The sequence below is a fragment of the Gossypium hirsutum genome, chromosome A07 (genome assembly GCF_007990345.1).
Source record: "Gossypium hirsutum isolate 1008001.06 chromosome A07, Gossypium_hirsutum_v2.1, whole genome shotgun sequence".
Classification (NCBI taxonomy): domain Eukaryota; kingdom Viridiplantae; phylum Streptophyta; class Magnoliopsida; order Malvales; family Malvaceae; genus Gossypium; species Gossypium hirsutum.
This window is the reverse complement of record NC_053430.1, coordinates 11983810-12010450: the sequence shown is the minus strand read 5'-3', so window position 1 is coordinate 12010450 and position 26641 is coordinate 11983810. Positions and strand designations below refer to the sequence as shown.

General features: G+C 34.8%; 1 long non-coding RNA gene across 4 annotated transcripts; it reads right to left on the bottom strand.

The window, feature by feature from the left end:
* Nucleotides 1-12458: 12458 nt before the first annotated feature.
* On the bottom strand, nt 12459-16870 carry LOC107887348 (uncharacterized). 4 transcript variants are annotated; one of them, XR_005930341.1, is made up of 8 exons: nt 16581-16868; nt 15828-15980; nt 14715-14831; nt 14572-14635; nt 13561-13724; nt 13397-13471; nt 12732-12824; nt 12459-12609 (listed from the first exon to the last, which is right to left on the bottom strand). It is a non-coding gene; the product is annotated as an uncharacterized lncRNA (long non-coding RNA). The 4 variants fall into 4 exon arrangements; XR_001681150.2 differs by lacking the exon at nt 14572-14635 and having other exon boundaries at nt 16581-16870; XR_001681151.2 differs by lacking the exon at nt 16581-16868 and having other exon boundaries at nt 14572-14627; nt 15713-16568.
* Nucleotides 16871-26641: the final 9771 nt, after the last annotated feature.

The following is a 26641-nucleotide window of genomic DNA, read 5'->3' as shown; positions in this document are numbered from 1 at the left end:
GCCCTAATACCCAGAGGGTCGTGGGCAGTCCCAATTCTCTGAAGTTTGAGGACAATATTGATGATCAATATTGTCGGGTAACCAGGGATGACATTCTGTGGAGTATAAGGTTGGATAGGCTTTTCGAGGTCCTACTCGGAGTGTAGGGATGGTTGGGTTGATTAAATCCCTACAGGATGTGTCAGGTTGGACGGAGATGATGTGTTGGTTGGATGGGTGGTTATTTTATAATTTATTTGCACTAATATGCATCTGTGTAATTCTGTGACTGTAATATCTATTTGACTGTCAGACCGAATTATTTGACTGTCTGATTGACCGAGGAGTTGGATTGTACTATTTGACTAAAAGACACTCGTGTCTAAAGAAACCTTGTGTGATGGGCTAAGGCCCAACCGATTCTAATTCTGGAAAAAAGGCTTAGGGCAGCTTGTGACTTCTGAGAATTTTTGATATTGTGTCTAACAGAGCCATATGACTGTAAAGTTATATATGGTCTGTTTTGTTATAGTCGCTCTGTAAGTATGTTCTGCTGTTGAACTATTTTCAGGTTTACTGTATCCATTTCTGTTTCGGTAGCTAGTTAGTTTGATCTCACACTAAGCTCATATAGCTTACCTCCTCTTTTGTTTCCCCTTTCAGGTACATTTCTGGAATTTGGATGCTGGACTCGGTATGCAGAGGACTCAGCCAGTTTTGAGGCTAATAAGTTATTAATTTGTGGTTTCAAACTGCTATTGGTTATTCAATTTTGAATATAAGATTTTTAACACTGTGGTATAATTCTGTTTTAGGGTTTAATCATTTTATTATTGTGGTTTTTTTTATACTCGATATTAATTATTTCAGGAACCGAATTAAGAATGACTAGTTTTGTAAGATTTTCTCACGATCACTTTGGTGGTCAATGTAGCATTCCGAGTTCGGTCTAGACTTCTAGGTCGGGTTTAGGGTATTACAAATAGAGCTTTAGAAGATTACGAGCCTTTGAACTTTGATTTCCCAAATGAAGATTTAATGTATGTGGCAACCACTGAAGAAGACTCTCAAGAAGGTCATCCTTGGAAGCTAAATTTTGACAGAGCCTCAAACGCTGTGGGTAATGGAATCAGGGCAGTCCTAGTATCCCCAAATGGAGATCTTTATCCATTTACTAGCAAATTGGATTTCGATTGCACGAATAATATGGCAGAATACGAAGCATGCATTATGGGTATCCGTGCAGCCAAGTGCTAGAGGTATATGGAGATTCTGCGCTAGTAATCTATCAACTCAAGGGAGAGAGACAAGAGATTCCAAGTTGATCAATTATTGAAGGCTGGTTCTTGAATTAATTAAAGAATTTGATGATATCACCTTCTGCTACCTTCCACGGGACGAAGATCAGATGGCTAGCGCTTTGGCTACCTTGGCTTTGATGGTCAAAGTGAACAAACAAGAGGATGTAAAACCTATCCAGATGAGTATTTATGAGACTCTGGATCATTGTTACAACATCGAAGAAGAAGAAGAAAAGGATGATCACCCTTGGTACCACGATGTACTGCGATATGTGAAGAATCGTGAATACCCTGACCAAGCAACTGAGAATAATAAAAGGACGTTGAGAAGACTGGCCAGTAACTATGTCTTAGATGGGGAAATCCTATATAAAAGAAGAAAGAATCAGGTACTACTAAAATGTGTAGACGCTATTGAGGCTAAGAAAATCTTGGAAGAAGTCCATGAGGGTGTTTGCATAACACTTGCTAATGGTTTTATATTGCCAAGAAAATCATGAGATTCAGGTATTATTGGTCCACCATGGAAGGGGATCGTATTAATTATGCCAGGAGATGTCATAAGTGCCAAATTTATGTAGATAAAATTCATGTGCCTCATTCACCTCTTCATTGAATGAATTCTCCATGGTCTTTCTCTATGTGGGGCATGGATGTCATTAGGTCGATATCACCAAAAGCTTCTAATGGACATCGATTTATCTTTATGGTCATCAGTTACTTAACCAAGTGGGTAGAAGCCACTTCTTATGCCAATGTCACGAAGTCGGCAGTTAACAAATTCTTGAAAAAAGAAATCATATGTTGGTATGGAATGCCAGAAAGGATCATCTCTGACAATGCATTGAACTTGAACAATAGTACGATAGCGGAGGTCTGTAGCCAATTCAAGATCAAACACCACAACTTGTCACCATATCGCTCAAAAATAAATGGTGCGGTGGAGGCAGCCAATAAGAATATCAAGAAGATCATGGGGAAAATGGCTGAGACTTATAAAGATTGGCATGAGAAGTTACCATTTGCTTTATATGCTTATCGAACATTTGTCAGGACCTGCACCGGGACAACGCCTTTCTCTTTGGTTTATGGAATGGAGGCAGTTTTACCCATTGAAGTCGAGATTCATTCTTTTTGAGTTTTGGAAGAATTGAAGTTGGATGAAGCAGAATGGATACAATCCTGATATGATCAACTAGATTGAAGAGAAAATGTTGAAAGCCATCCGTCATAGTTAGATGTACCAAAAACAAATGATACGAGCTTACAATAAAAAGGTTCGTTCCAGAGAATTCCATGAGGAGGACCTAATATTGAAAAAGATTTTGCCCATACAAATGATTTTAGATGGAAATAGATACCGAATTGGGAAGGACCTTATTTGGTAAAGAAGGTCTTTTTTGGAGGAGCGTTAATTTTGACTAAGATAGATGGCAGAGATTTATCCAACCCTATGAATTCAAATTCACTCAAAAAATAATTCACCTAAAAAAGAAGAAGAAGGGAGAGACTGAGGCGAAAACTCGCAAAGGGCATCTTGAGATCAAAGGGGTTTTGAATTGAAAATCCAAGAAATGGTAATTCAAATTTTGATAAAAAATGGGGCATGTGGTAGTCTTATTATCCCTGAATGAACAATGAGGAGATATTATCTCCTATATCTTGGGCATCAACAAAGTATTTTGGATCTCTGAAACACATATAAACTCTAAAAGGGTCATCGAGAAGTTAGAGCGAGGAAGCTCATGCTGCGTTATCTGGGGCACCTATTTTCATCTTATTTATTTTGTATTTTAGCAATGTTTGCTATCTTTGATTAAGTTATCCATTTCAAGCTTTGCTCTCAATAAAATCACTTTTATCCATTGTGATAATCTTTTTCAAGCATTTTTCATTGAAATAACGATTAATGGACTAATAATATTCAAGTAAAAGGATTTCTTACATATTGCTCTAAAAGTTTTCTAAATAGTACAATGACCTGAAATAGGACCACTAGTCAGAACTAACTAAATCTAAGAGTTGGAAAGGTTTGGGAATGAATAGTCTAAATTGGTGATTATTTCTTCGGGTTCTCTGTCAAAGATACTAGCTGAACAAGAAGGCAGGGTAATATGTCAGTGATAGAACCTTGGTGAAAAACGAGCAATGTCAACCTAAACAATAAAAGGGGATCATTCTCAAAAAATGACATTCAGCATTCATTCAAAAATCATTCATACGCATCTAGTTAGGAGCATTTGTTTCATCCTGATCATGACATCCTAATCACTAGGCATAAATAGACCCTTAAATTGGATTCTACAGGTCATGTTCCCTAGAGAATGGTGTAACAATATCAGAGAAACCATAAATCCTATACTCTTGAAGTTGAAGTGGGATGGGTTGAGATTATTATGACAAATCTTATCTCTTTGAAGTTGCTGTGGAGTAGATTGAAGCCACAAATCTTATCTTCCTGAAGTTACAATGGAGCAGATTGAAGCCACTAATCCTTTGGGGATTTAAGGCATTGTATCTTAACTTATGGGATATGATAACTCTTTCTCGAGTAACTTGAAATAAACCCTTTTCATGAAAATTATTTTAGTTAAATAGCACCTTAATACAAAAAGGATCGTGTTTTAAACTCCTTTATTAAATTTTCAATTCACGACACTAAGACTTTAATTAATCAATTAAGTACCAATTTTAGGCGTAACTAGGGTGCTAACCCTTCCTCGTGCACAACCGACTCCTGAACCCGTTTCCTAAACTTTGTAGACCAAAAATCTTTGTTTTAATAAATCAAACATTTTATTAAAACGATCAAATTACGAGGTGATCTGATCACAACTCATAAAAAGGATTGGTGGCGACTCCTATTTTTATATTTTTTAATAAAAGTCGATTTAAAAAAAATGGTTTCGACATCATCCTATTCCACTAAAAAACATTTCACTTTACTCCATGTTTGAATTTTTTTTCTAATTTCAAATTCATTCATATACTAACAATGTTTTTTATGAGTTAATCAACATAATAAATGTATGACATGTGGCATATGACATAATTTCTTTTTTGTATTTTGAATATTCAATTACTTTTAGTTTTATTTATTTATTTTATTTTTTAATTTAACTTAATGAATTTATTTTATTTTGGGTTATTAAAACTCCTTTTTTTTCAATATTTATTTGTTAAACATAGCTCGAATAACAACTCTTGAATGTTGATTTTCTTTGATATTGACGATATTTTTGGCAATTGAGGACTTTGTTAAGGTTAGGTGATGCTTTTCTCTAAAATCGTTCATGTCATTAACAATTATAGTATTCTTTGCCCCCAACAAAAAGTAAAATTTGAGCATATTTAGCAAAACAAAGGAAACTTTAAATAAATATAATCATTCATGCCATTAAATTTCTTATAACCAGCTAGATGTTGATCATACATTAGCCATTTCTTTTCCCTTAGGAAAACTTATATCGTTAATGTTTTGAGGTAATTTACATAACATTTGACAAGTTTAAGTACCAAGTCAAACAACAAAAACTTAGACATCAAATTAGGAAAAAAAACAATGAGTTTAAATATTAAATTTGATAATAAAAAATTTTAAGTAGAAATGATTATTTATAAAAAGTATCACAATTTTATGGGTTTATTAACAATGAGGCGAGCTTTGCACAGACCCTCTAATGGGTGGGCTTCAGGCATGATACTTCACATACCTTCAATTATATCAATTTCTTTACAATCAACCATTTTCTACTCGAAGCATTGAATTAGTGAGCCAAGGGTTAGCCTCATCACTCACTGAGCCAGCCATAACCTTGGGCATGCCCTCTTTCCTAACCCAAATGGTATCATCTTGTGAGACTGAGAATGATCCTTCTCAAACCTCTCTGTAGGGGCGAAGCAAGAAAATTTTTTTAGGGGGCCGGGTGAAATTTTAATTTTTTATAATTTATATATTTATAATTTGAATTTTTATAATTTTAGGGGGCCAAAGTGCAATTTTACCTTTAATAATTTAAAATTTTTAAAAAATTTTAAGGGCCTAAAATACAATTTTACATTTTAGGGGGGCCAGACCCATGGCAGCTCCCCTGGCTTCGCCCCTACCTATCTAGCATAAAACTTGTTTGATCATCCCGTGGTTGCGGGTCCTTATAAATAGACCATGCATTCACAAACACAGCACATCGTATCCGCCTATGGTGCAATCATTAGATGGCACACGTAAAAGTAGAAGAGGGACTGAAGGGTGTATAATCTTTGCGCCTCTAGTCTAATATTTTGAAATACTTCAACTTTGAAACATCAAGCTCATCGATCAAATTTTCTTGTCCTATTTCAGTGTCTATTTTAGCTTGAACCTTCTATACTTTTGGGTGGTTCCGTAAATTGGACATTGCCCATTCCATGGTCACTAATGTTGTATCAGTTCCCGCTAATATTAGGACCTGCATGATCATCATGTATGTTATTAATATGGTGATAGAAAAAACACGACATTTTCTATTTTGAAATTATTGATATGATACGGTTATTTTTTGAAGTAAAATGGTTTGGTCCCTGGCTTCTTTTTTATTCTTGAAAACAACGAAACTTGAAGAGAAAGAAGAAGATTTCAACTGACCAGCATGAGCTCTTTAATGATTCACCAGTATAGTAATGAGGATCAGATTGTTGCAAGTTAAGAAGGTGATCAACCACACTACCATTGTTATTATTTTTTAGCTTCATCCATCGACGCTCGTCGACCAACTTTTGCAGCAATCCATCTAACTTTTTCTCTTTCTTTTTGTATCCTCCTAACCAATTTAAAACTAGCAAGAAGTCCGCACGATTCGTCATGCCGGCATTCCTAAACGTCTCCGTTATAACTTCCCTGAACTCTCTCGCTTCATCTTCACCCCTCACTTTGTCTACGTAATACCTCTTCCCCGTACCTCCTCTTTTTGAATGGTGATGAAAGCGTTGTGACGACTCGAGGAGAAAATTTCGATGGTGCCGGTGTAAGTTGCGCCAATGACAACAGTAAGACGAGGTGGAAACTGTGGTGTAATTGCAGCTAAAGTATTTCCCCGTGATCAACTTGGAACAGCTGGCTAAAACTATGTCGTTTTTGGTGAAGCATTCCTCAGCAACAACTGAAGATGAAACCATCACAGAGAGCTGAGACCCGAGGTAGAGGGAGAAGATCGAGTCGTGCTTTTTAGAAAGACGGTGGTAGAAACGGTGGACGGGGAGTGAAGGTGGGATGGATGGAGGTTTTTGGGGTGTCTTTTTTATTGTGACAATCATTTTAAACAACGTAGAAGAAAGATAAATGGAAGAGGTGCATAAAGAATTATTGTTTCTTCCATTTTTGGATACGTTTTATTCATTAAATTATGGTGTTTTACTTTATATATATATGGGAGTTTTACCCAAAAATGCCCTTTAAATAATATAATTATAAAAATAGGTTGTTTATTGTGTTATTTACCGGATTAAGCCGTTTTTCACGAAAACACGTCCACGTAAGCACGATTTAGTGTCCACGTCAGCAAAACGCTCCCCTGGGGGAGCGTTTTGCCCGTGTAACAGTCAAATTTTTGACCGTTGGCTTCCAACGGTCCAAAAAAAAAACTATAAAACCCCCCAAATCATTTTTTCACACAAATCTCTCAAATTTCTATAATTCTCTTAAAATTCCTTTCCCTTTAATTATTTTTCACACAATTCTCTCATAATTCTCAACATTCTTTCAATATTCCCTTTAAAAATCTATCAAATTTCATTGAAATTTTCTCAAAATTCCATCAAAATTCTATCAAAATTCTTTGTTTAAAATTTTTTTGAATTTAATTTTTTAAATTAAAAAAATCTGATCTTGTTAGCAATGGCCAGAGAATTAATCCGTCTCGATAATAAGCACATCTCCATTGATCAAATGACAATGGTAAGTGATAATTTTAAATTTTTAATACTATTCGATACTATTTTAATTTATGCAAATTTAGTTAAATTTGCAATACTATTTGATATTTCATTCATTTATGCAATTGTAATTACAATATCAATACTGTTTGATTTTTTTTCATTTATGATGTTTGCATTAATTAATTTATGCAATTTTAATTAATTTTTGTTTTATAAATTTTTATAATAGTCTGTAGATCGGGTGTTGAAATGCTACATCCGTAATATGTTTGGTCCTCCATCACCGTTGATCAAGAATTACTTGAGGGAAGTAGGATTTTGGCACGTGGCCGTGATAGGCCGGGGGTGCAAGTTGGACTCGAAACTAATCAGTGCATTGATAGAGAGGTGGAGACCCGAGACGCACACTTTTCATCTTCCATGCGAGAGTGTACTACCACTCTGGAAGACGTGCATTTGCAATTGGGATTGCCGGTGGATGCGTACGCAGTCACCGGGTCTGCATCATCTACTAATTGTGGAGTTGTATGCTACAGCTTTTAGGTGTTATACCGGATAATATTAACGGAGGTCGGATCGAGATGGAATGGTTACGAGACACATTCTCGGAGCCGGATAATGATTCGACTGAACTCGAAAGAATACAATATGCTCGGGAATACATTCTTGAGATGATTAGAGGTTATTTGATGCCGGACTTGTCAAGAAACCTCGTACATCTGAGATGGCTGCTAAAACTCGTAGATTTTAGAGCAGCCGGTGAATTGAGTTGGGGGTCTGCCGTGTTGGCAATATTGTACAAGGAAATGTACAGGGCGACGCGACCAAACAAAGCCAAAATAGGAGGTTGCCTATCACTACTGCAATCATGGGCACAGTTTCGTTTTCCATTTTTACATCCTCGAGTCGACCACCCATATACATTTCCACTCATAACGAGGTAAGTTTTATATTAGATTTTACAATTATTACGTAGATTTAGAATATAATTGTATACTAAAAATTTATTTAGTTAAGTGGAACCATTCGGCGAGTTAAGTCAGAATACCTACCTCTCTCGAAGATATACGGCTTCTATTAGACCAACGATCGGAAGTAGAAGTAAGTATTAAATAAAATATATATACATAACAAAATAGTCGTTTCGTATTTAGTATTTAGTATTATGTATTATGTATATAAGTAATATTTTTATCATGTTCATATAGTTTTAATGGACACCATACGAGGATCCGAAAATTCAAGCAGTAATTCCGGATGCATTCCTTCAAAATCCAAACGTTTGGCATGTGAAGGTCCTATTGGGGAACTAAGCTACCGTGGAGATGCACCAGTCAAAGAGAGTATTGCAGCAATTTAGATTCTGACAACCGATTCCCGTGGCACCTGAGGTGTTTGATGATGAGTATAAAGTCGGCTTACGGCAACTGCGTACGGATTGGCTAAGATTCTAGTCACACTATATCGAAATGTGGGAAAATCAATATGATTATATACCTACTCAGGAATTGATCATCATTCCAGGGTTAGCGTGCATAGCGGAATACTTGCCATGGTTTAGGATCCATGGCAAGCCATATTTATTGTCGGAAGAGGAGAGGCGACGACAAATTTGTGCCCAAAGGAGTTGACGGGTCCCTTTAAATCCAAGAAGAAGGGACGATGACACAAGCCCATCAACAGCACCCACACAATCATCAGGCCCAACAGTTCAACCGACGACACCCACATCACAGCCTTTTCAGATTATGCCAGGTGCGTATTCTAGCCCTTATATGTATTCTAACCCTTATATGTTTCCTTTTCCTAGTCCTATGGCAAGTTGAAATCCATGGCCCGGTCCATCTCTGTTCTCGATTACTCCGAGTCAACCTCCAATCTATAGGCCGCCGTCGGGGAGCTCTTCTTTCTACTAATCCTCATCACCTTACGGGATTCAAACACCTCCGCCATGGGTGACGCAAACACTGCCACAATTATTATTCTATCAAGGTGGGTCACCCTTCCAACAGCCACAACCAGATCCCCTGCCCAAGGAACCACAACCCTCGCGGGAAGCTGATTGAAGAAGGAATCCAGCACGGACCCGTCGACGACCCCCATGTGGCACTGATTCCGACCGCCACGGACATTAATTTTTTAATATATTTGTACAAACTTTTTTATATTGTTTCATTTAATAAAAATAAAATTTCTTTTGAATAAGACAATTGTAATACAACATAGTTTCATTTAATAAAATATAAATAATACAACATAGTTTTTCACGACAACTATCAACTATTTCGATTTGGACATGATCTACTTGTATGGCCTGGGTTCCTACACCATCCACACAACTTCTGATTATGGTTGTTTCTCGGATATCCATATTAGTACGTATTCTAGTCGAGCAAGGTCGACTCTTTTATTTGCGACGCAATTCTCTATCCGATAACAGCTTAAACGGAACAAGCAATACAGGTGGCCAGTTATGTTTGTCTGGGATAGGTGGGAATACGTGTCTCCACACGTTGTACATGGTTTCTAGTTTGTACACTTCGTCGACATAGCTCATGGGATCTAGACGGAGATTCTGACAAGCTGCAATTACATGAGCGCATGGATAACGAAGTGCGTCAAACCTCCCACAGTCGCAACACTGCAGCAAAATTGACTTTTAGCGGCGCTTTTACAAGCGCCGCAAAAAACGCCGCTATATACGGCGCCACTAAAGTTTGCGGCGTTTATTTGAAAAAACGCCGCTAAAGATGTAATACCCCATACCCGTACCTGAGACCGAGATAGGATACGAGGCATTACCGAAATTTTCAGAATAATTTCAATTAATTTATATTATTTAGTATTCATTTTCATGTTTCATGTAACATCCTTTTCATATATTCAATTCAAAATATCATATAAAATACGATATAATACTTAAATTTTCATATTTACATGCTCATTCAGGGTATCCGAACCTACCTGACTAAATTGCAGAAATACCAAGATTTAGGGGCATATTGGTAATTTACTATTTCCCCAAATTTCACCCAATCTTAAATTGATAATTTCATTAAATTTATTAATTTAGATAATAAAACAATTTATTCCCTTCAATTTAGTCATTTTTGACATTTTTACAAAATTGCCCCCTAAAGTTTTACTTTTATTCAATTTAGTCCATGAGCTTAAAACATGCAAATTAGCCATGCTAACTGAATATTCATATATATTTTTCCTCCTCCTCCTCTCCATTCCACATCCTTAATGCATATATCATTCTTGTAAGTACGATTTCACAATTTACTTATTAATGCTCACATCAATTTGTTCACACGAGTCATAGTCACTCAATTATTTATAATTCGAGCTACAGAGCTCAAAATTAAGATCCGTAAAATTTACCTAAAACTAGACTCATATATCATTCCACCATAAAATTTTAAGAATTTTTTGTTTAGTCAATTAGTACAGTTTATTCATTTAAGTTTCCCCTGTTTCACTATCCAACAGTTCTGACCTCTCTTCACTAAAAATTAATTATATCACATTACAAAACTTGGATAATGTTCCCATTAATTTCTATTGAAAATAGACTCATTAAGGATTATAATAATATAAATTTGAGACTCTAATTAATTTTCTCCAATTTTTGGTGATTTTCCAAAGTCAAAACAGGGGAACCCGAATTCATTCTAACATTGTCTCACAAAATTCATTATATCTCATAATTTACAAATCCATTGCTTACACCGTTTCTTCTATGAAAAACTAGACTCAATAAGATTTAATTTCATATTATATTCATCTTCTAATTCGATTTATACAATTTATGGTGATTTTTCAAAGTTAGTCTACTTCTGCTGTCCAATATTGTTTTAGTTCAAGATGTTTATTACCATTTTTCCTCTAAATTTCAAAGGTCATACAATTCAGTCCTTGCTCAATTAGCCCATCTATTAAGCTAATTTTTCTAAATTAACATTTTATTCCATCATTCTAAACTATTACACAATCTTTAAAAATCAGAATTTTAACACTAAACCTTAATTCACAACTTTTTCACAATTAGGTCCTAAAATCAATTTCTATTGAAATTACTTGATAAAATCATCAAACAACAAAATCAAAGCTTCAAATTCATTTTATTTCATCATAAACAGCTAACACTTATCAATGATAGCTTTTAATTTTGTTCATAAAATCAAAAACTAATGAATTAAACACTTGGACCTAATTGTAAAAGTCACAAAAACATAAAAATCTCAAAGAAAAGGGTAAGAATTGAACTCACATATGTCAAAGTATGAAAAACCAGCAGCTTTCAGACCTCCCATGGCGTTTTTGCTGAAGAAAAATGATGATATCTCTAGATTTTTCAAATTTGTCTTGTTTTATATGTTTAATTTACAAAATTTCCCATTTTGCCCTTGTTTCTCCTTGTCTTTTTTGCTTATTTTCTTGCCCAACCGTCCAGCCCATACAATTTGGGTCCAATTGCCATTTAAATCCCTCCTTTTTAATCACTTAAACTATTTAATCACAATTTAATAAATTTCGCACTATTTTCAATTTAGTTCTTTTTAATTAATTGACTAACCAAACGTTAAAATTTTCTAACGAAACTTTAATACTAACTTAATAACACTCCATAAATATTTATAAAAATATTTATGGCTCAGTTTATAAATCCAAGGTCTCGATACCTCGTTTTCAACCAAATTTACCTGATTAATTCTTTTAAAATCGCAAAATTCACTAATTAAAAATAATTCTTTTAAGTTCGCACTTGGCCTATAATTATTATTTGTTAAAATTTCTAAACATACTCGCCGGATTTAGTGATTTCGAATTACTGTTTCCGACACCACTGAAAAATTTGGCTGTTACAAAAGATCATGACCTTTAGCGACGCTTTTTCCACAAACGCCGCTAAAAATTATGACATTTAACGGCGCTTTTTCCACAAACGCCGCTAAAGATCACGGCCTTTAGCGGCGCTTTTTCCACAAACGCCGTTAAAGATCACGGTCTTTAGCGGTGCTTTTCTCAAAAATGCCGCTAAAAGTCATGAAATTCAAAAAAAAATATTACAAAATATTATAAAGGTCATGAAAAATATAAAAAATTTAAAATTCATTAGTTCAATTTAATTTTAATTTATTCAAATAAATTGATTTCAATTTGATTCACTGTTTGTAAGTTAGAAAACTATAATCATCTGAACCAAACTAAATTTAATTTTTTTTATTTTATAACTAATTTCTTTTGCAAATATAAAAATAAAAAAAATTATTTAAATTAATAAAAAATTAAAATACTTTATACAAATATATTTATATATTAAACGATTGTGTAGCACAAGGAAACTTTGCTCGGGCACAATGTAAAGGAAACCTAGATCAGCTCCTTTGACATAGGGTCCAATATTGCCCTGCATATGACCATCCACAAGGGATTTTCCTTCAATTCATATAGTTTTGAAAACTCAACAAAAAAAGTTTAAGTTGCAAGTCACATCATATTATTAGCATAAAGTTCTGAATATTTTATTACCTTGCCATTAAGTTGGAGAAGTTCGCCATCGACCCATCGCAGGTTACGGAAACCAAATTCTGCTATTCTTCCCTGACCTTTGTAACATGCAACCTGTATTTTAGAGTTTTCCCATCAATTAGAAGTCTCAAAAGTATGAATTAACGTACTCAATACGAGGTTCTAAATAAAGTCAAATGAATGAGATAGTAGAGATATTTCAGGCAAACCTTACACCAAATTCAATACATTGACATACATTGTTCATATTGAACACAATATATCAGATAACATTGCTTCTCATAATGCAACCTAGGGAAGAAAATGAAAGAATTCAATAACAGGGTTCATGCCTTGGTCTGTATGAGCATTAGAGCATGCTTAATGGTTTACTGAAAACATTCAATAGATAGATTGAATTAATCAAAAATTTTCTGGTAAGTAGCTTTTCATGGTCATAGGATGACAATCTATTTATTTCATTTCATGCAGCTTTAAAGTTCCCATTTGTAAATTATTGATCTTCTCGGTTTTCAACATTTGTAAATTACTAAATGGGACTTCCAGGTTAATAGGACCTGTTCATTTCTACAGTTATGAAATCACAGGTAATGTGCAGTACTGGTAATGCCCCTTAGATAGTAATCGAAGCATACAAACAGATATAGACAAACGAGATTAATTACCACTCCTAACTCATCTGGATACAACCCACGGTTTGAGAGCCGACTTTCCCTTCCAATTTTGGCACGAAGAGTAACCTAAAGATGTAAAAGGCATACCGATTGCTCACATGCTAGAAATACAACTATCAATAGATTTATTTAAGATACAATAAAATGAAAAAAACCTGGTCAGCCGGAACATTGAGATCTCTGGTTAGCTTCACAGCTTCAACATATTCAAAGAACTCAACATCTGAAGATTCATCATCTGCATCACTCCAGCGACCATATTTACGCCTTAGCTGAACTATTTCAGTTCCATAAGGGCCAAATGCACCAACATAGAGGCCTACATTTCAATCAGCTGGTTTCAATAGATGATGCTTGGTATGTGGAGAGAAAATAAAATAACATCAATTAACACCACAGAGAAAGAGAAAGAGATCTTCTAAAGGTCCGGTTTTCTAATCTGGTTAGCAGTTCAATGTAGCTCTGCTGAGTTACAAACATTGTAGCAATAAACAGACAATGTAAAGAATTGACTCCATTAGGGGGAAAAAACATATCTCAAGAAATGTGTTCTTATGGAATCTATTTGACCATATAGCTTAAAAAAGCATATTAAAATCCATACAACTTACCAGTAAAGATTTATAGGGAGCTAAGCTTCAAATTTTAAGTTCCCTATCCTTTGAGGTAATAATTACCAAAAAGTGGGAATACTGAAACATTTTATAATTATGCAAGGCCCCTTGATAAAAAGAAACTCATAATTCCCTGTTATTCATTTAAAATATCATCATCTAGTTATCGTTACCGTCATTCACTCTTACAAATGTTAAATTTTCATTTCAGTGATTGCTTTAAATATTAAAAGGGGAACATCTTTCCAACAGTTATACGATGCTAGCAAGTTACTATTATGTTCATTCATAAAATATTTTTCTCAAGAACCTAAATATCTCTGAGCTTTAGGTTCACAGTCTATTGTTTGTCTTTATAAAAGCAGTGCACCAGTGATAAGAAAGGAAGATTGCTGGGAAAAAGAACAACGGTAGAACCCAAACCATGAGCTACTCAATACTAGAAAACCAGGCAGCTATGGTGCTGATGTGTTACTTGACTATTTTCAGTGGAGGCTATTTATTCACTATAAGGAACACAGCCCAAGAGTAAGTAGCAACCAAAGAAATTACCAGTCCATTTCCTGTAAGTCTAGACAACCGTGAAGCATCATGGTACCGCTCTTCATCTATGGCACTTTGCAGATAAACAACAGATTCCAATAAATGCCAAAGCATAACAGCACTGTTTATTTGAGAGGCTTACAATCTCTTACCTTCAACTGAGACATGATTTCAGCTACACTGTCTTTTGAAGAAACCTCTGCAATAGCCAACTTTAACTTTGCAGCTTCTTCAAAGTCTTCCTTATCAATTGCATCCTCAAGTTGGAACTACAAGGTGGAGCATTCAATCAGGAAAAAAGAGAAGGATTCTTACATATATAACAATACATGTAACATGTATGGTTACATGTAAAAATATATGAAGTACCAAATGCAATTTAATTATAAAGTACAAACCGAAAGTGCAAACAAACCAAAGTTAAAGGCAAATTAGATGAGGTATATTCTACTAATTCACGCACTATACTCATAAGCAAAAAGTTTACCACTTGTAGCATTTCTTTTCATGCCTTTGTAATAAAAATAATGAAAACTTGAAAAAGAAGACGGAGAGTAATGAATACCACAAATAAGAAGCAAATAAAATAATTTACAATATGCAGGTAGAAAACTAGCAGTTTCCTGAATATTTACTCCCTATTTCCCCTTGTTTTACACCAAATATTTACCCCTTCTCCTCTTCCCCTTCCACTCTATAATCTACACGTTTTATATCCAAAGCCACCTGAGAGTCTCATTTCAATTTATCCTGCTGACACTAAGTGAGGTATAAAACCTAACAGCAACACAGAAGTCTAAAATTCACTGTAAAAAACTTTCATGTTTATACACCTTCACTAAAGTGTAAGCTTCAAATCCCCTCTTCCTCTTCTTCCTTAGGTGAAAATAGAGAAAAGTGCACAAACTGCATGTAGTTCTATAACTACCAATTTTGGGGCAAGCTACCAATTTTTCATTTTGTAATATTTAGAAGTAGTTTATATGATAAAACGAACAAGGGGACTCAATTTGAACAAGAAACAACCAAATCAAGACTAGATAGAAACATGATAAATGGATAGGTAAAGATGTAAGCTTCAATTATCTATAACTACGAATATTTGACAAATTAAAAACCAAGATAAAAAACACTTAGCAAAAAGGCTTACTTTGAGAACAGAAGTATAACTCTCAGCTTGTTCAATGACCATGAACAATACTATTTCAAAGAAAAAGTATCACATGAATCTGTCTATCAGAAATAAATATTGCAATGGAACTCACATAAGAAACTCTCCCAAGAAAACCAGTGTTTCCCCCAGAGCGTTGAGTGCCAGCAGACAAAAACCCATTTGATCGCAAATTTTTCCGCAGCAGACACAAAAGTGCTGAGGTGTTGGACAGCCAATAAGGTAAGGTTTCATTTTCAGCTCCAACCTGCAAAAAAGGCCAGACAAATAAAGAATCATACAATTCCCAAATTAAATAAATATATATGTAATTATTTACATACATATATTCATCCAATTCTCGTGCATAATAACATATTCCACTAAGGAATGCTTAAAGATAACTACTCTTATACTACTTGTTGTTCATCACAAATTATATTTGAATATTTCTCAAGCATTTATAGTAACCAAACTCCTAAATTTCTACTCAACTTCAACTACAAACAAAGGTCAATAGAAACCAAAGAAGAGGCCCCACAACAAGGTTCAAAAAATTGGATATGAAATTATAAAATGCCATCACAAATAGAAAGATAACAGCATAAACAAGCTCAAGTTCACCACCTTAAACTTTCTGCTAATACAAGGAAAAACCCAGAAAATTTATGAAAATCAGAAAATCTTACATATATTATTGAACCGTAGAAACCCAGATAACAAAAGCAAGCAGAAGTCTTAACAAATGAATAAAAAGTTTACCAAATAAATATGAAATTAAAACCCCTTTTTTTGCCTCACAAACAGCCTGAACAATGAGATTTCTAAGCAAAATAAACATCAAGAACAATAAAATCAGTAAACTTACCCAATCAATTAAACGGCTAATGCGAATCCAAAATCCAAAATTCCGTTTGTTTACAGAGAGGAAAAAAAGTAATTTCTCGGTAATCAAACAGAGAAAGAAAAGAAACAACTAGCTGAAAATTATATCAACCAAAGTAAATTAAAGAGAAGGAAAAGATTTTTTTTTATTTTTCATTTTAAAAAAGAGGATTAGGAAAACGGGGAAAAAACACTTTTTTTTAGGATGCCGATTTTAGGGGGGAAATTTGGGGGTAAAAGGGCGCCACTTTTTTTATTGTATTTTTTTGTGGCATTTTTATAAAAAAATGCCGCTATTGTATATTTTTTTTGTAACGTTTTTCATAAAAACGTCACTAACCTCTATTTTATATTTTATTTTTATTTTTGTATTTTATTTTTATTTGTTATCAATGTTGTTATTTATTTATCAATATTTTTTTAAATCTAATATTTAAATATATCAAATGGTTTAGATTATATATTTTTTAAAATAAAAGTATTAATTGGTTGTATAAAATTTTATCATTTAACAAATATCAAGTAAACCTTAAATCCTAAATCATTTAATATATATAAAGTTTATCTATTATCTCTTAAATAATTTAAACTATAATCATAATTTTAAAATATTAAAATTAAAATTATCTCTTTTACAATCATATAAGAAATTATTTAATATATAAATTAAAAACACTAATTAATCTAAACCATTAATCCCTAAACTCTAAACTCTAAAATCCTAAAATATGAACCATTAACCCTAAACCCATAACCCATAACTCATAACCCCTAACCTTTAAACTATAATACATAAACCTTAAAATAGTAACTCATAAACCTTAAACCCTTAATCATATACCCTAAATTGTAAACCCTAAACTATAATGATTAATTGATTCAATATTTTTAAATTAATATTATCTTTTTTACAATTATATAAGAAAATATTTATCATATAAATTAAAAACATTAATTAACTAAACCCTAAACTCTTAATCCTTAATCCCTAGACCCTAAATCCTAAATCCTAAAATATAAACTCTTAATCCTAGACCACTAACCCCTAAACTATAATCCCTAAATCTATAATCCATAAAACTTAAAATAGTAACTCGTAAACCTTAAACCCTTAACCATATGCCCTAAATCATAAACCTTAAACTATAATGATAATTAATTCAATATTTTAAAATTAATACTATCTCTTTTACAATTATATAAGAAAATATTTAACATATGATGTACATCAACATCCATGTGATGTTTTTTGGGGTTTAGTATTTTAGGGGTTATAGTTTAGGGTTTAAGATTTTTTAAGGTTTAAGAGTTTAGTGTTTTAAGGATTATAGATTAGTGTTTATGATTTTTTTGGGGGTTTAGGGTTTTAGGGGTTATATGGCTTTAGCAGCGTTTTACCAAAAGCGCCGCTAATGCTCTGGCTTTTAGCGGCGTTTTACCAAAAGCGCCGCTAGTGCTCTGGCTTTTAGCGGCGTTTTACCAAAAGCGCCGCTAGTGCTCTGGCTTTTAGCGGCGTTTTACCAAAAGCGCCGCTAGTGCTCTGGCTTTTAGCGGCGTTTTACCAAAAGCGCCGCTAATGCTCTGTTTTTAGCGGCGTTTTAACATAAAAGGCCGCTATTGCTCTATTTTTAGCGGCGTTTTTGGTAAAACGCCGCTATTGCTCTATGTTTACAATTTTTGTGGCGTTTTTTGATAAAACGCCGCTAAATCCCTATTTTCCTGTAGTGCAAGTCCTATTTCTCAAGTGTACACGATATTGCCTGCCAATACTACCTTCGTGCGGTCTGTCAAACTCCGTCACATGAAACTATAGGTTGTCTCGATCGTGACAGACTGTGTGCATGGTGTTCGCCCGCGCCTTCGCCTTATTAATTTCTTTCAATACCTTTGCGCACCATACACGGCCTCCTTGTATTTGGCCTTTATAACTCGCTGCTCGCTTCGAAAATAGTGCAGCTAAACGAAAATATGTCTCTCGAACAACTGATGTTATTGGAAAATGATGTGTTCCTTTTAGAATAGAATTTATGTATTCAGCTAGGTTTGAGGTCATATGACCATATCGTAGGTCGCCGTCATATGCTTGTGTCCACTATTCGAAAGGTATGTTACAGAGGTAGTCTGCGCCTTCTTCGTTAACTGAATGCAAAACCGCCAACATCTCATGAAAACGATCTTTACTTATCTCATGCCCTGCCAATATAACTTGATAGCGAAAATTACATACCACTTTTCCATTTAAAATAAATTCAATATTACAAACGAAATTACATTAATAGATATTAAATACCCATGTTGGTCACTTGTCATTTTTCACTTGTAAATCAAAATTGCCTGTAGTAGTTGGATGTAACGTGCCTTAGGCAATACCGATGCTGTGTGCGATGCCATAGGCTTCCCTGTCGCTCAATTGCGGCTAGTATTCTGGTGCCCCGATCCGATATGATGCAGATATTAGGTTAGAGGCAGACATAGCTCCTTAACCTATAAAGAAAGAACTCTTAGTCATTAGCCGACTCCCTGGGTGTTATTGCAAATGCAAGTGGAAGGATTCTCCCACTGCCATCCTGTGTTACAGTTAGAAATAGCCGATGGGTATATCTACCGTACATAAAGGTACCGTCAATTTGTACCAATGGCTTGCAATATAAAAATACGTCTTGGCATTGCTTAAAGGTCTAGAACAGACGCTTAAATACTTGGCATCCATGGAGCAATCGGTCGTTGTAGTACGCAGGTTTCGTTTCAAGGTCTGTTACGCAACCTGGGACATATCTCTCCAGCACCTGACACCACTGCCATACTTCATTATATGAAGCGTCCCACCTACCATGAATCTTTTCCAACGCCTTCTGCTTAGCTATCCAAGCCTTGCAGTAAGAGGGCGTGTACCTCAACTGGCTACGAATATTGGCAATTAAGACTGACAATAAAGTTCTGGGATCGGCCTTCACCGTCGGTAGTATTAAGGTAGCTAACATATTTGTATTCATCTTGGGATGATCTTCCGAAACACCTGTCAACGAAGCATGTTAAAAAATGCAACAGTACATAATAACAGTACCATTAAAAAACTCTAAACAGTTAGTGATACTGTACGGGCAGCACATGTGTGTGGATCTTTGTATTTTTTTTTATCTCCCACAAGCCTGTCTTTTTCCTCAATGAGGCCATGACTTTCCATGAACATGTACTCTCTTGCTTTGCACACTTGGCCTCAAACTTATTGGATTTGGATTTAACCACGTCGTAGTTAACCCCGTTCATGATGCTATGTTATTTTAATGCACCAAGAAAACTATCTTTATTGGAAAACTCCTTACAAACTTCTAATTCACCTGAATCCAATGAGGAACTTGTACGGTCACGCATTTTGTGTGGTAGATCTGGAAACTCCAACGCATCATCTTGAGATAGATCGACATTAGGCATGTGGGATGGAGGCGAGTACGCATTGAATCGTGGATCTTCTTCTTCATCATCTGAACCGCCTTCAACATCTTCAGGTATGGTTGGAATAGGCTTTGGTTCAGAAAATAATACAACTTTTGCACCATCGCGGTCGGCCTCTCGAGGTGGATCCGCATCGGACTCATTATCTGACCCATCATCATGTGCAACGTAAAAGGTCCCCTCGCCGGTGGCCGTCGTAGGGAGTACATCATCCCTCCTTATGGACGTTTCACAACGTCTCCAATCAGATGTGGATTGCCAACCACTAGAAGTTGATGTCATTCCTTAGTACGTATTTCCAGCATCAAACATCAACCCACTGAGGTGCATGTCCCATCCACTAACGGAGTGTCGTGTAGGGGTTGGGTATTCCATACTACTACTAAACACTGGCACTTCCGTGTTTTGCCACCCACTAATGGAGTGTCGGGCAGGGGTTGTGTATTCCTCTCGACCAGAAGTAAATGTTGAAGCTGCAAATGCATCATTTGGCAATGGAAATTGTACATATAACTCAAGATAGGGTGATCCACTAGCGAGATGAGTCTGCACCATTGCCTCCAAGCTACGAGCGCCTTTGATGTCGAATGAGTCATATGTCACAGGATCAACTGAAGCACAAAATCGATACTTAATAGACAAAACTTTCATTGGCATCGTTCCGAAAATTTTGCGCCTAATTCTTTAACGAAGTTCTGTCAAATCTATGTTCTGGTTAAAAACCAGTCTCGCTGTATTCTCTGATAAAAAAACAACACCATTCTCGGTGTTGCAGACCTCACTATCATAGTAAATAATAGCACTAATACATTCACTCATCTTTAATTTCTTTTCTTCTTAGCCTCTCTATTTTTTTTGTTGTAAGTTATGCAACCTGAGAATAAAATTTGGCTCATTTATACCCTTATTTTTCTACGAACTACTGTAGCAAAAGAGCGTCCGCGTGGGAGCTTTTTCCAGAATTTTGCTGATAGTGCATCCTGCTTAAAGCGTTTTCGACACTATTTGTTCAGAAACGTCTACTCAAAATTATTTTTCTACGAACTACTGTAGCAAAAAAGCATCCACGTAGGAGCTTTTTCTAGAAATTTTGCTGACAGTGCATCCTGCTTGAAGCATTTTCGACACTATTTGTTCAGAAACGTCTACTCAGAATTATTTTTCTACGAAATACTGTAGCAAAAGAGCGTCCACGTGGGAGCTTTTTCTAGAAATTTTGCTGACAGTGCATCATGCTTGAAGCGTTTTCTGACATTATTTGTCCAGAAACGTCTGCTCAGAATTATTCTTGCAGAAACTCTAAACCTTAAAACCTATGACAAAAAAATTATATTGCTTATATGTTTTTTCTAATACCCTAAACACAAATTTATTTTAAAAAACTAAACTCTAATCCCTAATTTAATGAATTAACCCTAATACACTCTAATTTAGTATTTAGTATTTAAAATTAATAGTTAATTTAATGAATTAACCCTAAAACCCTAAATCCTAATTCAATTAATTTTTTCTCAAAACCCTAAACTTAGCATAGTTCCAGTATGTATATATGCTGCAATCATATTATCTTTGAGAATTTTTTTTCGTGTATGTATCAATTAACCCTAAATTTAATCAATTAACCCTAAACCCTAAATTAATCCATAATTTAATCAATTAACCATAATACCCTAAACTCTAATTTAATATTTAGTATTTAAAATTAATAATTAATTTATACCCAAATTCAATTATTTTTTTTCTAAAACCCTTAAACCTTAAAACTCAAAAAAATAAACACTTAAAAATCCTAACCCTAAACCCTAAAAACCCTAACCTTAAATTAATTAAATAATAAAACCCTAACCCTAAAAAAAGGACAAAACGCTTCCCTGGGGAAGAGCTTTGTCCATGTCAGCAAAGCGCGCCCTCAAGGACACTTTTTTTGCTGATGTGGACAAAGCACTCCCCCAGGGAAGCGTTTTGCTGACCCGTACTCCGAAATCGCGCTTACATGGACATATTTTCGTGGAAAACGTCCTAATCCGGTAAATAATGCAATAAACGGCACATTTCCGTAATTATATTATTTAAAGGGCATTTTTGGGTAAAACGCCCTATATATAGTGATGAATTATAAGTGTGATCCAAAAATAAAAGAAAATGTCCATATCTTTCGGTGATATTTATTTTGGGTTAAATTTTATTATTACTTCTTGTATTTTATAAAAATTATGGATTTAATTGTTGTATTTTAATGTGAATAATTTTAAACTTTAAAAAAATACAAAAAAATAAAATTAATAAAATTGAAGAATAAAGATTAAAGGTAAAATATATATAAAAATTAATAACAAAATTTTGGTGGAATTTTTGGAGGGCCATAGTTTTTAACGTTATGCAATAGTATTATCACATGATCTTAATGGTTGGTGCAGGACAGTCGGAGGCTTTTCATAATTGTAATACAAATTTACAGCCATCTTACACTTCACTGTTTTACGTTTTTGAAGTTCTTAACCCCAAAAAAATATCAAAGTAAATGTAATTATTTTTCTTTATAATATCATTTTTTAATACTAATAAAATGCTAAAATATATTATGACACATTTATCATTTTAATGAAAATGATGTTCTTGGAAAACAAATGAGGCTTTTACGGCAATCTTAATACACAATTTGTGAATTTATTTTGGGTTAGGTTTTTTTTTATAAATTGTACATATAAAATAAAAACATCCTAATATTAATAGTTTTTAAATAAAAATTTCTTTTAATCTTGAATTGTGTTTAATTTAACCGTGACACCAAGTGTGATCAAGATTTATCTACAATATAAATGTATTATCTAGAAAAAAAAAGAATTTTGAATTCGTTGATATATTCTTTGGTAATGAAATATAATACTTGTAGATATGAATTTTGATTTTAAATGTATTTGTATAATAATAAATAAGAACTAGAAAAGCAAAAGAAAAAATTATAACAATTTAGTCTAAAATATTAAATTTTAATTATTTATATATAAGTAAATTCACAATATATCAAACTTTTAGTAGTGTACAAATGTTTTAATAATTAATAAATTATTATATTGTATTGAAATTGTCAAAATAATTGATAAACTTTAATTATACTTAGTAATTATTTTAAATAATTATGACAATGAATAAAAAAAGGAAAAACCTCTTTTAGAACCTCCCTTGGCCCTGGATCTTCCCCTATTTTGGAGTATTAGAGATTTATTTTTATTGTTGAAGCATTTTGGGTGCATGTTTCAACTCTTGAGTTTTACATGAGAGCTACAATGAAACCTGTTCGCATTAGGGAGAACTTAGTTCATACTAATAGGTGGTGCTCTTTTGAACAAGCTTTCATCCATCACGACCGCCTATAAAAGAAAACTTCTCAAGTTTATTGGATGCTAACGTATTGTTATATACAAGCAAGGAAAGAAAGTAACAGAAAGTAACAGAAAAATAACTACTAACTGACTAACAAGAAATTAATTTAAAACTATATGACTAATAGCTCCCCTCAAGCTGGAGAGTGAATGGGAATCAGTCCCAGCTTGGACAAAAGAAGCTGGAAGGGAACAGCAGCCAGAGCTTTGGTGAAGATGTCAGCAAGCTGGTCTTTGGAAGAGCAAGGAAGTAATTTGACAACACCGGACAACACTTTTTCACGAACAAGATGACAGTCGATCTCAATATGTTTAGTACGTTCATGAAACGTAGGGTTTGCAGCAATTTGGAGAGCAGAATTGTTGTCGCAAAACAAAGTAGTAGGCCCAGAAATGGACAGATGCAAATCAGACAGAAGAAATCGAAGCCACTGAATTTCACAAACAGTAGATGCAAGAGCCCTATATTCTGCTTCTGTGGAAGAGCGAGACACGGTGCTTTGCTTCTTGGCTTTCCAACTAACAAGGAAATCTCCATAAAATAGGCAGTAACCAGTCACAGAACAACGTGTGAGAGGACAACCAGCCCAATCAGAGTCACTAAATGCCTTCAGTGTAGGCGAAGAAGAAGCAGAAAAGAAAATACCAAAGTCAATGCATCATTTCAGGTAGCGAAGAATGCGATGGGCAGCTTGAAGGTGAGTGACTGTAGGTCGGTCCAAGAATTGACTTAACTGTTGAACAGCAAAAGCAAGATCAGGTCTAGTAGAAACCAAATACAATAGGCGTCCAATAAGTTTTCTGAAAATAGTGTTATCAGGAAGCAATTCGTCAGAAGCATTGCGAGGGATTTTAGTAACCATAGGAGTTGGAACAGGCCTGCAATCTGAGAAACCAAAAAATCAGCCAATAGATCGAGAGCATATTTTTGCTGGCAAAGATGAATACCAGCAGAACTACGAGCAACTTCAAGGCCAAGAAAATACTTGAGATCCCCCAAGTCTTTGATGCTAAAGGCAGAATGCAAGAAGGCATTTACCCGTGTGATTTCTTCCAAAGAATTACCAGCTAGAATAACATCATCAACATAAACCAATAAGGCAGTGAAAGAAGTGTCATCCTTTTTAACAAACAATGAGAAATCTGAAGTAGATTGAACATAACCAATAGAAGTGAGAGCTGTTGTGAGTTTAGCAAACCATTGGCGACTTGCTTACTTTAGGCCATATAACGACTTTTGCAATTTACAGACCTTATGTGGAGTAGAGGAAGCAAAACCAGGGGGCAAAACCATATAAACTTCTTCAATCAAATCTCCATGCAAAAACGCATTATTGACATCAAGCTGGTGCAAAAACCAGTTCTTGGAAGCAGCAATAGCAAGCAGTAAACGAACAGTAGTAAGCTTGGCGACAGGGGAAAAAGTATCAAAATAATTGACTCCCTCGGTTTGTGTAAATCCCTTGGCAACCAAGCGAGCCTTGTAACGCTCAATAGAACCATCAGCTCGATATTTCACTCGATAGACCCATTTACAGCCAATGGCAGTCTTGCCTGGAGGTAAATCCGTAATGATCCAAGTGTTATTTTGTTCAAGAGCAGAAATTTCAACTTGCATTGCTTTTTGCCAATGAGGAATTTTACTAGCTTGTAAATATGTAGTTGGTATAGAAGAGGCATTAAGGGCAAGGGTAAAGGGTGTAGAGTATTGACAATGATTGGTAGCAGCATTGCTTAAAAAATAGTGATATTGGTCTAAATATGATGGTGGTTTCCTAAGGCGAGGTGGCCTAGAGGGTTACGAGGGTACGGGAGGTGAAACCTGTGGTTGAAGTGGCAAATCATAAGTAATGGAGGGGTCAAAGGTTAATTGTGGGATGGAGGAGGAAGAAGATGGTTGAGAGGAAAAAGGAAAAACATACTCATGAAAATGAACGTTTCTTGAGACAACAATGACATGAGTTGACAGATCAAAAAGAATGTAACCTTTGACATGTGGTGGGAATCCAAGAAAAACACACTCACGAGCTCGAGGATCAAATTTGTGGCGATGAGCAGTAAGGGTGATTGCAAAACAAAGACAGCCAAAAACCCGTAGGTGCTGAAAAGATGGTTTAGTTTGGTATAAATGGTCAAAAGGAGTGAGGTTAGCTAAAAGAGGTGTTGGGGTGCGGTTGATAAGAAAAACTGAATGAAGAACAGCATGTCCCCAAAAATGCTTAGGTAAACCAGCATGAAATAATAGAGCTCGTGAGACATTGAGAATATGTTGGTGCTTACGTTCAACAAGACCGTTTTGTTGCGGGGTTTCAACACAAGAGGTTTGATGAATAACGCCTTTGGAAGCATAAAAAGCTGGAATGGCAAACTCACTGCCATTATCAGTTCGAATGACTTTAATTTTGGATGAAAATTGAGTTTCAACAAGGGTAAAAAAATTCTGAATATGGGTACGAACTTCAGATTTTGTTCTTAATAAGATAATCCAAGTAAAGCGACTGAAATCATCAACAATAGTAAGAAAGTAACGATGACCAGTAATAGAAACAATATCGGTTGGGCCCCAAATATCCATATGAACAAGGGCAAATTTTTCATTGGATACAGAAGTGCTTACAGGAAAGGATATTTTCTTTTGTTTTGCCAAATGACAAGCTTTACAAGGTGCATTAGATGATATGGACAAGGAAGGTATGTAAGGAGAAAGTAGCTTCAATCTGGAGTCAGAAAGATGACCGAGACGAGGATGCCAAAGGGAACATGACGTGTTGGTAGCTGATAAGGTAATTGGTGTGGTAATAGAGAGAGTTTGAGCTGGTGAGTCCAAAATATAGAGACCATGTAGAACTTTAGCTGTACCAATCATCGTCAAAGATGGAAGGGCCTCTAAAGAGCAATAAGTTTTGTGAAAAGAAAAAGAGCAAGGTAGTGTAGCAGTGAGTTTGGTTACAGATAAAAGATTGAAAGTAAATTGGGGAACATAAAGAACATTAGTAATGTATAGGCTATTACTAAAAATGACTGTACCAGAAATTCGAGCACAAACTTTGGTACCATTTGGAAGATTAATATATACTGGTTTAATGGAATGAAAAGAGGCAAAAAAAGATAAAGAGTGTGTAATGTGATCAGTTGCACCAGTATCAATGATCCAATGGTGGGGTTGAAAAGAAAAGAGGTTACCTGAAGATACAGAAGGCTGTAAAGG